The sequence below is a fragment of the Triticum aestivum genome, chromosome 4D (assembly GCF_018294505.1).
Source record: "Triticum aestivum cultivar Chinese Spring chromosome 4D, IWGSC CS RefSeq v2.1, whole genome shotgun sequence".
Lineage (NCBI taxonomy): Eukaryota > Viridiplantae > Streptophyta > Magnoliopsida > Poales > Poaceae > Triticum > Triticum aestivum.
In genome coordinates, this window is record NC_057805.1 from 47,423,059 (window position 1) to 47,436,726 (window position 13,668).

A 13,668-nucleotide genomic window follows, 5' to 3' on the forward strand; every position below is an offset into this window, starting at 1 on the left:
GAGCTCTAGGATAGATTGATGGGAAAGAATAGCTTTGAGGTGGTTTCGTACTCTACAAACAATTTCTATCTTTTGTTCTCCGCTAATAGGAACTCGGGAGTGATTCTTTATTGCACTTTGAGGGATAATCATATGATCCAACTATGTTAGCATTGTTGAGAGATTGCACTAGCGAAAGTACGGACCCTGGGCCTCATTTTCAAGCATTGCAATATTGTTTTTTTGCTCGTTTACTATTTGCTACCTTGCTGTTTTTATTTATTCAGATTATAAAAATATATTTCTACCATCCATATTACACTTTTATCACCATCTCTTCACCGAACTAGTGCACCTATACAATTTGTCATTGTATTGGGTGTGTTGAGGACACAAGAGATTTCTTGTATTTGGTTGGAGGGTCGTTTGAGAGAGACCATCTTCATCCTACACCTCTCACGGATTGATAAACCTTAGGTCATCCACTTGAGGAAAAATTGCTACTGTCCTACAAAACTCTGCGCTTGGAGGCCCAACACGTATCTACAAGAATATAGTTGCGTAGTAGACATCACTGCCGCAAGTTTCTGTTCATCCACGATCCCATGTGGAGGCCTTTTTTCGGTACTCGACTGAAGGGGGAATTGATCATGGAGGGCTTCTACATCAACCTTGTTGCACCATCAATGATGTGTGAGTAGTTCACCACGGACCTATGGGTCCATAGTGATTAGCTAGATGACTTCATCTCTCTTTGACCTTCAATACAATGTTCTCTTCGGAGATCGATCCGATGTAATATTCTTTTGTGGTGTATTTGTTGGGATCCGATGAATTGTTGATTTATAATTGGAATATTCATTGAATGTAATTGAGTCTTTTCTGAAGTTTATTATGCATGATATTATAGCTTTGTATTTCTCTCGAATCTATCTGTTTAATTTGGCCAACTAGATTGATTTATGTGCAGTGGGAGAGATGCTTTGGAGTGGGTTCAATCATTGTGGTGTCCTCACCACTGACAGCAGGGGTAGCGAGCCACGTATTTGTATCATTGCTACTAAGGGTAAAACGATGGGGTTTAATCATATTGGTTCGATAATCTTAGTTCTCACTGACGGAAATACTATCCGCTACTATATTGCTTCACCCTTCATCTTTAGGACAATCCCAACGCAGCTCACAAATAGCAATACTCACTTTATGAGTAGGTAGGTCAAGGTTGTTGTGAGCTAAATGAAAACCCTAATGCTGGAACAACACCACGCCGATCTCCAACAAATCCACCAGAAGCAATAGAATGTTGAAACGTATCTCTCAAACTGGACCTTCAGAAATGCAATGTATTGCATTATTCATATTTCCATAGTTACACCGATCTGCCTTTTGAAATTATTAGTAACATATATTGAAATTGAAACTGAAATGGCTGTATCATGTAGGATTCTTCTCATAAATAACCCAATTCAGCAAACTATAAGTTGAAGATGCATATCTCAGTTTCCCGAAATGGCCGAGATGCATCTGTAGCTCCAACATAAAAAAACAAGAGCAACAAACTATATAGATCTGAGAATACAGTACATGTCCAGGATAAATGGGTGCTAACATATCTAGCACCAAGCCCCGAACCAACGTGGTGCTTATCAGATTTCTTGAGCGGCTAATTTAAAGGGAGAAAAAAAAGAGAACAAATTTCATTTTCAGTGCATCACTTTCACCGGTACTCACATGACATAGTGAGACTACGCACAAAAAGCTGAATGTGCAAGACGTCTTCTGGAAGAGCGACATGAACAATCCATCCAGTGGAATTACAACAGGTCCATTAGGCAGTACTTTCCCATCCCGCAAAATTGCAAAAGGATAACTGAGTATATAACCAACTTAATAGACATACTAACAATGTAGAAATAGACATCTACTAATAGATAATCAATGCAGTTATACTACATATATGATCAGATCACCACAGATTGAAAAAAGTGACAGAAGGAAACAACAAATGACAACAACTATATTTACCTGTTTTAGATTGAAGAGGAAGTTTTTGTCAAATATGCCTGGACAACGGCTCTAGCACTAAGGAATATTGGTTGATAACCATTTTCCTGGTTGGGAAATAGAAGCCTCATCAGAAAGTATGTGGTTTATGTGCACAAAACTGGGTACAATCTAATCTAAAAATAAAACCCTGAAACTAAATCGCAAAATTGTGTATCACACCTTTACTGCAGAAAAGAGTAGAGCAACACTAGACTGACTCCCATCTTGTGATGATCCTTATGAGAGAAACAATTGATTAAAATCACCATTTGTTGAATGGACAATACCAATTTCATGCAACACCTCCTGATTAGCATACTTCCAAATGTTTACATGCATAACAAGTATTAATATAGGAGTAAAATGAATCACCACGAACTCTCCATCCTTTTCTCGTCCAATAGGTACAAGCAAGCACAATACATGGCCAAATTGTAAGGGGCGGATAGAGCAGATTACAACTAGTTTCCCACTACCGCCTTCTTGACAAGGCCAAACCCAGGCCGACGCGATCCACTTCCCTGAGAAGTGGAGACATGCCGCTCAAAGTGCTCGATGCGTAGTCGCCGAGGCCGCCAAGCTCATTGGCGGGGATGAAGTGGGCCATACCAAGTGCGCGTGGGAGGGGGAAACGGGGCCGGGCGAGGGTGGGGAGAGACATGCGCAGCGCACCTTTGGTAGTGCTGATGCCTGATCTTGGCGTCTTGCCATCATTGGGGACTACTTGGCCACCGATCAAGCTCCTCCGAGCACGTTAATTACCATCGCGACACCAACAAGCCTGGCCACCGCCGCCACTTCGACATCCGCAAGGCCGAGGTTGGCGCGCCGACACATGACCGCCCGATCTAGCCACCCACCTCTCACTCCTTAGCCACCTGCCGCCCTACTCAAAATCACCACGATCCCCGCCTTTATGGACCTGGGGCGACGGAGGGAGGAGGTGTCGGCGCAACACCGGGGGCGCGAGGTGGGGTCACGTAAGGAGGTGTGTGGGAGAGGGAACGTAGAGAGAGCAGGTGGCGTGCGTGGGGAAGAAACGGATGTGGGCGTGGGGCTCGATGTGCCCAATCCCCAAGTTGGATGACACGGCCAATCGCCTTGGGCAGGCGTTAGAGCATCACTAGCAGACCGTATAATGCCCCGACATGTAAAATAACCGTCAAAATACGGGTTTACGCGAAAAAAGCCGCCTATACACTATAAACACGTCGGACTCGTAAAAAAAATTATGGGGCGCGGTAAAATCCCACCTCTAACCCGCGAAAACACAGGTTTCTCCCTTGACCCGACGGTGCCATGTACCTCAGAAAAAATGGTTGGCGGGACGGACATTTCAGCCCGCGCGCATTCCCCACCCCCTTCTGCAGCCGCCCGCCATCGGTTTCGCCCGTTCGCCGCCGGCGATTCTGGCTATATCTGTGGACGGAATCACGCTGCCGGGCGCCCCTCACCCTGTTCCACCTAGCCGCTTCGCCGGCTCCCCGGATCCGCCGAGCCGAGCCGCCCGAGTCGCCGCTCCGGGATCGACCGCCGCAGAGCCACCGCCTCGAGCCGCCAGTGAGTACTTGTGCTTGTGTTTTCGAATGCGATATGCATAGTTGGTTCATGCGGCGGTGGTATTTGTGATTTTAGATGGAATTGAGACCTCACGAGAGGTTTTTGCTCGAGGATTCGTCCGATTCGGACGACTCGGATGTTGAGACGCTGCTTGAGAACCATCGGCAGCAGATGTTGGTGATGGCCCTTGCCGTGGAGGAGCACGATGATGAGAACCGAAAGAGACGACGAGGATTGACCGTCGGTCGTCTTTGCATTCCTTGCAATCGCCAAGATGTTGATGCAAGACTACTTCGCGGACAATCCAACAAACCAGCTAGAGACCCTAACCGCATTAGAGCATTTCTTCAGACCTACCGGGAGATTGAAGATGCAAACACCCACTTTCAGCTTCGGGAGAATCTCATTGAGCACCATTGGCAAACGGCTGGGTAGTAACACATTCCATTTTTGCATTCATTTCATTTTATTCATGTGTGATTTGTATTCAGGACAAGTTTTGTATTGAATTATTTAGTTTTGCTTAGGTGATTTTAATAAATATTGTAATTTGGATGATTGCTGTAGTGTAATATTGGCATTTTATCTTATATTAAATTAATAATTCTGAATATATGGCATATGTGTTAAATTTAGATAAAAACCCATCTGATTTGCGGGTTGGCGCAGCCTGTGGCCGAGCAGACCCCGCATAGCGGAACTGTAAAACGGAATATCCGCGGGGTCTACTCGGCCGCCGCCCACGCCGGCTCGCAAAGCCGTTTTTTCCGTGAACTGGACCGGTGATATACGTGGTCTGCTAGAGATGCTCTTAACTGAGCGGCACAACCCGGATCCCTTTCTTCCTTTCTTTTCTCCGCGTTTTTTCTTTTGGCACAGTAAAATCGACATGGCTTTCGCCAGGGTCGCCCCAAACATTGCCTCTTGGAGAGTGTAATGGGGCTCCTCCTACATAATTCTGGTGGACCTTTCAATTTCTTCGTGCACTCATGTGTCCTCACAATACCTGTGATGTCGATGGAGCATTGCGATGGTAATGGTACGATTTTCCTCCGACGCCTGGAAGCGGAACTTGCGCGGTGTTTTCTTTTTTTTTTTTGCGATGGTGGCGGTGTGTTTGCTTGTCTACGCTGCGTACTATGCACATAATTCAACTGGTCAGACCCTTTGAAGTATTTTTTTTCTCCTTTGTTTCCTCTCCAAACGTATCAAACAGAGCCTATCTATCTGTATTTTTTTGGCCATCAGAAAAAAAACATATTAATTGTAATTCGTTCTTATAGTCCGGTTTACACTTCAGAAACAATAGCCATGTATCTAAAATTATTTTAGGCGGTACTAGGCGCCGGTGCGCCGGCCCAAAAGTTTCGGCCGGCCGCCTAGCAGTCATTGGATTCGTCCAACTGTACCCGTTGGATACGCCTCACCTCCACATCTCCGGAGCGTTGACCAGCAGCCCTCCGCCGCCCCGCTCATCCTTGACCGCCCCTCGCGCTTGTCACCCTGGCTGCCCGTGCTTGCCATCCATCCGCGCTGGCCGCTCTGGCCGCACATATTCACCGGCGATCCCAAGCTGTCCCGTGATAGAAACCCTGCTGGTGTTGTGTGGCTGTCCAGACTCCAGACAATGAAGCTGGTTCCAGCATAAAAACATGCCGGTTGTAGCTTTTTTTTGCCAATGATGCAGCTCCGCCTCGCCGATGAGTTGACTGGTTCCAGCAAACAGAAATCTCCGTTGTAGCATTTTTCTGTTGTCGGTCGTAGCAAACGGAGAACGGTTCAGCAAAAAAGTCGTTACCGTCGTCGCCGGTTGTAGCTCGTCATTGCAGGTAGCAACGTTTGCATCTAAAAATGAATGGATGTAGCAAAAGTCGTTGCCGGATGTAGGAAAAACCTATGACGATTGTAGCAAAAATGTCGTCGCCGCCGTCGCGGGTCGCAACTCAGCCGTGATGGATGTAGCAAAACGTGATGCCCGTTGTAGCAAAATGCGATGCTAGTTATAGCAAAACCGCGACGCCAACTGTGTGTTGCAGCAAAACGTGACGCCGGTTGTAGCAAAATGCGGTGCCGGTTGTAGCAAAATGCGATGCCGATTGAAGCATGTAGCAAAAAACTGCGACATTACTTTTTTGCTAGGACCAGCGCCGTCCCGTCCTCGCGGTTACCATGCTCGCCATTCATGGTTGCAGCCTCCCCTGGATGCTTGTTGCAGCTCCCTCCAACTAAGAGCGTCTCCAGCCGTTCAGCCCCCCAGGGCGCCGAAAAAGAGCGGCCCGGGGGCGAACCGGCGCTAGATTGGCCCCTGGGGGCGACCTAGCTCCTAGCCACGCCCCCAGGCGCCGCCCCCAAGCCGCGGCAAATTCAAACGTAGTCTTCACGCTCACAAAATAGACGCCACAAATCCAGCGATCAAGCGGCCACAGTTCGGCGATCGAATGGAAAGTTTGGCGTACAAAAAAAGAAAGGATGCGTGTGCAGCGCATCAGACGGCGAGGTCGGGCTCCGGCGTCGGCGGAGTCGGCGTGCGCGGGCTTGGCGGGGTCGTGCGCGGACTTGGCGGGGTCGGAGCTTCTTCTGTGCTGGACGGCGTCGGCGTGGCTTCTGTGCTGCGAGGAGTCATGGAGGCATCATCGCTCGGGCTTGGCGGCAGCGTCAGCGTGGGTGTGGGAGTTGGCGGCGCCGTCGACGGCAGCTGGTTCAGGATGAGGCCACGCTCCGCCAAGTACCACGCCCTGACTGCCTCGTCGTTGCTCTGGAGCATGTCCGCCCCGCCCAGCAGGAAAGCCAGGTCGGTATTCCTCTTCTTCGCGGCGACGTTGGTCCGGAGTAGGTCGAGCTTGACGGCGCTGCTCGTCAGCAACGCCGACCACCGCGCCTCGGTCTTCTCTTCACGTAGGGCGGCCCGGGCCTGTGCGTCGGTGAGACAATGCTCGATGGACTCCTGCACTCGTGCGGTAGCCGCGTCGGCGTGTTTCCCCTTCTTGGCCCCTTTGTTGCCGTCCGGCCGCCCTTCTGACGCGCCCGGTGTTGGCGCGTCCGGCTTGTAGGTCTCCCTGGCCTTGTCGAGGGTGCGCCGGACTTCCGCCCACTTCTCGCACTTGCCAATGCGCTTGTAAACGTGGAGGTACTTGAATTCTTGGTTGCTGTTGCCCTGGCGATACATGGCGAACATGCGCACCAGCTGCGCGGAGGAACAAACAGTTGGCGGGCGCACACGGCGAAGAGAAGCGGGAGACCGGCGTGGCATACCTGATCCTCAACGTTGGCACTGCTCTCCACGCGAGCTGCGACCTCCTCGACGATCCCATGCCATTCGTTGCACGCCGCCTGGATGAGCCCCCAATGGTTCGCCATTGCCTTCGCCCCACGCTGCATGTAGACGCCTTTAAAGTAGGGGTCGACGAGCTTGCGCTCGTCGAACTCGGCCTTGATGCGCTCCCAGTATGTCTCGATGCTCTCGTTCGTGCCGGTGGTCGGGTCGAGGCAGACGACTTTCCACGCTTCGGCGAGGCATTCCTGCTCCTTGGACGCCCACTTGATGCGCGGCTCGCCGGTCCTGGCCGCCCTCTTCTTCTTCTTGCGCCTCCTCACCGGAACAGTCGCCGGCTCCTCCTGCTCCTACTCCTCCGGCTCCTCCTGCTCCTACTCCTACTCCTCCGGCTCCTCCTCGCCGAACGGAGCTCGCCGTCCATGCCGCCGCTGAGATCCACCGTGTCGTCCGGGGTAGCGAACCCGGGGGACGTGGCAGCCGCGGCCGAGCCTGCTGCGATGATGTCGTCCATGTCGGCGTCGGTCTCGTCGGTGTCGCCGAGGTGTGAGAAGGGCAGCGCGCCACGGCGGAGAGGGGGCGCCGGGGAGGACGCGTAAGCCGGCGGCGAGTAGTTGTATGGAGGGTACTGCACGCCGGCGAAGGCGGGTGAGGGCGTGCGCTGGGCCGGGTGTCCATGGGGGAAGGTGACGTTGGGGTTGAACCGACCGTGCGCGTCCCCGTCGGCGTAGCCCGGCGACGCCGTGCATCCCCATGGCTGCGGCGACGACGAGAAGCCGGACGGAGAGTCGACGCTTTGCTGGCTCTAGGGCGCGTACTGGGCGTGGCCGCCGGGTGGATTCATCATCCCCACGCGAGTCGCCTCGGCCTCGGCTTGGTCCGCCGCAGCCGCACGCGCCGCGTTGTCATGGGCCTTCTTGGTGATTGCCCTGTTCCGCCGGTCAGCGGTGACAGCCTCCGTCACTGAACTTCTGCCCTCCACTCGACGTTTGTCATGCCCGGTGGCTTGGACGGTGGCGCACTCGGCTTCCTCTGCTTCGGCTGGGCGACGGAGGCGCTCGCGGTTGTCGCGGCGCGGGGGATCACGTTCTTCTTCGGCGGCATGGCGGCCAGGTGGGATGCGAGCGGGAGGGAGATTGGCGGGAGGAATGGAGAGAATGGGAGGGAAGTGGGGGAAAGGCGGGAAGAAACGGCGGGAAGAGTCTCTCGACTCACCGACAGAGCGGCCCCACGCCCCTTTTCGCTTGTGCCGGCGCCCCCAGGCGCCCCCAGCGTGCCGGGTTCGGCTCGGGTCCGCCGGCACCAGTTTCGGCCCGAGCCGGCGAAAAAGGGCTACTGGGGGCGCGACTGGGCCGATTTTTAGGCGCCGGCGCGGCAAAAACGCCCGAGGAGGGCCTGTTGGGGGCGCGGCTGGAGATGCTCTAAGGTTGAATTCTCCTTCTCTTGAGGATGTGCTCCAGTTCAAGGTGTGTGTGTGAGTTGTGCTCATTTGGGAGAGAGAAAGATGCGTTTTGGAGAAGAAGATGAATGTGTGGACCAGAACAAGCCGAAGGAGATAAGGTGGATGCCTGCGGAGGTGTGTGGGGCCACCAAGGCGTGTTTCCTACGCGAAGCGACACGAGATATGGGGCTGTGTGTTCCGAATCGATTGTACGCCCCACGCGCGTCCGTCTCAAAGTTCGGCCGGTACACCGGGTGTAAATATTTACCAATTATTTTTCACGGTATTGCTTCAGGGAAGATTGAATCCATAATCGGGAGCTCAACCTTTTTTTTTTGCATTTTTCATGGTCGTAGTGCAACGGAGTTAGAAGTGTTGGTATTTTCTTGTGTCAATCTTTTTTTTTGCTGGTGAGTGTCAATCAAGGAGATATATCAAAATATTATAACTAAAAATTAATTCCAGTTCAGAGGAACATAAAGCTGAGCATGCAGCGAATACAACTTTTTTTATTCCAAGATATTCATGACAATACTTGTCATTGCAACAATCTGACATGATGTCTTAAGGCAAAGGGAGGGGATGAGTGGAGGTTGCTTCTAAAGGAGGGCAATCAGGGCCACAAATGCATTCTTGGCTGGTTCTAAAGCATTTATCTTGCTCCAATGCACAACAGAAGCACAAATCATTTGGGCATGGTGGAGGATTCTTTTGGCACATGCAAATTTGGATCTTGCTGCTATCATCAGGTTTTTGAGCTGCATGCAAACAAGTGTCCACATTAAACTAGGTAATTTGTAAAATTATGCACAAAGTCACATAAATTAGTAATGCTTCTTAACAAGATCGCCAAAAGTAATATAGAACTAACAAATATCGAGAAGTTGACCTAATTGTTGTTGTGTACTCACCCTGAGAAAATGTTACGAGACACGGAAGGATGATCATCACGAGCATAATGATCTTGCTTCTCTCCATGGCAATATATGCTTTCAGATATGAGTAGTATCTTCTACGGAGTACTTGCTAATTGCTATATGTTTCTCTCTCACATACACACATATATATACGACCAATCTGATCTATGTTTAGGTAACAATTAATTGTGCCGATCTGTGCTTATCCATATTAATTACAAGAAATAAAATGCTCTATATTTGGTGAGTAGTAAATGCGGCCATATCCTTCAGATTTTGTAGTGTTGATTATTCAACCCTTGAAATGAAAGGGAATCCCTAGGGACTACCATTGGATGGCATCCCAGTGAGTGGTGGATGATTCACACACATGTGGAAAGAAATAATACATCTCGTTAGCTTAGTGCGTGTACAAGGTGTTACCCTAGAAAAATAAATATTGCGTGGAGAAGAGAGAACCAAAAAAAAGAGTCTGCCTTCTCTAAATTTATTTTTGACGTGATGCCTTCTCTAAATTAGGACACGATCTGTTATCAACAATACCTCTCACCACATCTATATCTATATCTATACCTACTATTAAAAGGAGGTGATATTCTTGATTTCGTTCCGCTTCGTTTGGTCTTGCTTCAATTAATTTCACGCACACTATTCGGTTTCGTTACTTGCCACCTGTTTTGGCCCAAGGGAGAAAGCCCATCTGGCGGTGCACTGTGGCCCCAGGTTCAGAGAGCTGGCAAAAAATAAAATTGCCGATGAGAGGGTTCGATCTCATAACCTGCCAACCGGCCACGCACAATTTGTTCAACTGACCCAGCTAGAGATATGAGAGGACTTTTTTTTCTCCCGTTGCAATGCACGGGCCTTTTTGCTAGTATATAGGTATATAAGTATCTCTCTACTATATACATAGTAATATACACACTCCGTTCCGAAATATAAGTCTTTTTAGAGAGTTGATGAATATAGACTATTACATACAGATGAATATAGACGTATTTTAGAGTTTAGATTTATAATATATCTCTCATATATATATATAGGTATATAATATCTCGTCGCGCCACCCCAACCACCGGCCGCTGTGCGCTTCTCGTCGTGCCTCCCCACCCGCCGGTTGCCTCGCCCTGCTCCTGCACGAGGTGTGGGGGGAGAGAGAGAAAAAGGGAGGGAGAGTGGCAGTGTGGGTGACAAGTGGGTCCAGCCCGGTCACGCGAGGACGCGAGCGGCGCACAGAGCGTCCGTCTTCTATCCGCTCGGCCTCAAATCTAGATCAAATTTAGGTTGGGAATGGAGCAGAACGGATACGGGTCGGACGAAAAAATGAGGATGCTCCCACGCGTTGGGCCGTTCATCCTGTCCGTTTGACCCCAAACGGAAACATCTGGACGATTTGGGGTCCTGGGTTGGAGTTGGCCTTATCATCAACTGCTTGTGTTACTTCGATCACATCGGCCGAACAGATGCCGCCTCGCGGCAGGGCCCATCTGCCCCTGCCCCGTTCCGCCGTGGCTCGTCCGGGGCAGCGAAAACCTGTTACGCGGTGCTCGCCGCCTCGACATGTGGTGGCAGGCCCTGCCGCCTCCCCGTGTGGTGGCATGTGCTGCTCTTTTGTGCCATTTTGACTTAGAGATGGTCTTTTTTATCAATTGCATTCGTCAGGTGATCCTTTCAGACAAAAATTCGAGGCGGGCTCCTCTGTCCTCGTCGAAGTCGTGGCGCGGCAGAGACGAGGCGGGCGGTGGAAGGGAGGAGCTCCACGGAACCAAGCATCGGGGCATCGCACGGTGAAGATGAGGCGGGCAGCGATGGGGAGGAGCTCCACCGACTCGCGTCGGCCGCCCCGCCTTCCCACCCGCCCGCGGTGTGGTACATCTCCAACGTATCTATAATTTTTTATTGTTCCATGCTATATTATATTCTGTTTTGGACATTATTGGGCTTTATTATACACTTTTATACTTTTTTGGGACTAACTTATTAACCGGAGGCCCAGCCCAGAATTGTTGTTTTTTGCCTATTTCAGAGTTTCACAGAAAAAGAATATCAAATGGAGTCCAAATGGAATGAAACCTTCGGGAACGTGTTTTTTGGAACAAACGTGATCCAGAGGACATGGACCCTACGTCAAGACATCAACCAGGAAGGCACGAGGTAGGGGGCGCGCCTACCCCCCTTGGCGCGCCCTCCACTCTCGTGGGCCCCACGTTGGTCCACCGACGTACTTCTTCCTCCTATATATACCTACGTACCCCCAAACTACCAGATACGGAGCTAAAAACCTAATTCCACCGCTGCAACCTTCTGTACCCGTGAGATCCCATCTTGGGGCCTTTTCCGAAGCTCCGCCGGAGGGGGCATCGATCACGGAGGGCTTCTACATCAACACCATAGCCTCTCCGGTGATGTGTGAGTAGTTTACCTCAGACCTTCGGGTCCATAGTTATTAGCTAGATGGCTTCTTCTCTCTTTTTGGATCTCAATACAATGTTCTCCCCCTCTCTTGTGGAGATCTATTCGATGTAATCTTCTTTTGCGGTGTGTTTGTTGAGACCGATGAATTGTGGGTTTATGATCAAGTTTATCTATGAACAATATTTGAATCTTCTCTGTATTCTTTTATGTATGATTGGTTATCTTTGCAAGTCTCTTCGAATTATCAGTTTGGTTTGGCCTACTAGATTGATCTTTCTTGCAATGGGAGAAGTGCTTAGCTTTGGGTTCAATCTTGCGGTGTCCTTTCCCAGTGACAATAGGGGCAGCAAGGCACGTATTGTATTGTTGCCATCGAGGATAACAAGATGGGGTTTATATCATATTGGATGAGTTTATCCCTCTACATCATGTCATATTACTTAAAGCGTTACTCTGTTCTTATGAAGTTGATACTCTAGATACATGCTGGATAGCGGTCGATGTGTGGAGTAATAGTAGTAGATGCAGGCAGGAGTCGGTCTACTTGTCACGGACGTGATGCCTATATACATGATCATACCTAGATATTCTCATAACTATGCTAAATTCTGTCAATTGCTCAACATTAATTTGTTTACCCACCGTAATACTTATGCTCTCGAGAGAAGCCACTAGTGAAACCTATGGCCCCCGGGTCAATTTTCCATCATATTAATCTTCCAACACTTAGCTATTTTCATTACCTTTTATTTTACTTTGCATCTTTATCATAAAAATACCAAAAATATTATCTTATCATATCTATCGGATCTCACTCTCGTAAGTGACCGTGAAGGGATTGACAACCCCTTTATTGCGTTGGTTGCGAGGATTTATTTTTTTGTGTAGGTGCGAGGGACTCGTGCGTGGCCTCCTACTGGATTGATACCTTGGTTCTCAAAAACTAAGGGAAATACTTACGCTGCTTTACTGCATCACCCTTTCCTCTTCATGGGAAAACCAACGCAGTGCTCAAGAGGTAGCAAGAAGGATTTCTGGCGCCGTTGCCGGGGAGTCTACGCAAAAGTCAACATACCAAGTACCCATCACAAACCCTTATCTCCCGCATTACATTATTTTCCATTTGCCTCTCGTTTTCCTCTCCCCCACTTCACCCTTGTCGTTTTATTCGCCCTCTCTTCTCCGTTTGCCTCCCTCTTCCTTTTTTCTCCTCGCACTTTCTGCCGTTATTTCTGAAATTGGGGAAACTATTGTCGATATGGACAATAGTAATAATATGGAAAATTCTGATGCTCTCGCTGAAGAACCCCCTATCTTGCATACAAAAAAATTTCGAATTGGTAGTGGTAACATTATTGGAAAAGGGGTGATTCAAGATTTCTTTACTTGTGTCGGTGCTTTGCCTTCTATGGGCAGCTCTATTCTTCATAGAACTAGTAGTCTTGCGGACGCTATTGCCATGCTTATAGTTGAACTTGAAAGGCAATTTATGCACATACACCCTTGCATACAAAGGATTTTCCTTGAATTTTCTAATATTGAGCATTCTTCGGTTAAGCGTGCCGCTACTATCTTTTTGGCTCATGAGTTCAGATTCATAATAAAAGAGGCCAGAGAAATCTTTGCGCATTATAGGGCAGACGTTGGCCGTCCTCCCATAGAAACTATCTTATTCGATCAAGAGGAAATAATGCGTTTTCAATCTCTAGACTATGTTGCTTTTAATGAGAACCTTAGAAAAAGGTTCCTACAAATGTTCTAGTTGATAGAATTTCTGAACTTAATAATGATTTTGTTATCCGAAATAATGAGCTAGGATATTCTCTCGAATATAGGCTCACAAAGTTCTGTCAAAAGAATGCTTATAATGATGAATTGGTTGTGCAATACGAAGGGCCGAAGGAGGAACCTATACCTCCTAAAGTTGATCTTGGGGACTTTTGCCCCATTAAATTTAGCCCTTTTGATTACTTTTGCTTGCCTCAAAGAAAACTCGCTGCTGAACGTAGAGAATATGAAATGAGTTTTAATGATCTATC

General features: G+C 49.1%; 2 long non-coding RNA genes across 2 annotated transcripts; both read right to left on the reverse strand.

Moving 5' to 3' along the window:
* Positions 1–1,366: 1,366 nt before the first annotated feature.
* LOC123099562 (uncharacterized) lies at positions 1,367–3,063 on the reverse strand. Its single transcript, XR_006448183.1, has 3 exons — positions 2,206–3,063; positions 2,005–2,090; positions 1,367–1,849 (listed from the first exon to the last, which is right to left on the reverse strand). It is a non-coding gene; the product is annotated as an uncharacterized lncRNA (long non-coding RNA).
* Positions 3,064–8,774: 5,711 nt separating this feature from the next.
* On the reverse strand, positions 8,775–9,324 carry LOC123099563 (uncharacterized). The gene is made up of 2 exons (XR_006448184.1): positions 9,209–9,324; positions 8,775–9,055 (listed from the first exon to the last, which is right to left on the reverse strand). It is a non-coding gene; the product is annotated as an uncharacterized lncRNA (long non-coding RNA).
* Positions 9,325–13,668: the final 4,344 nt, after the last annotated feature.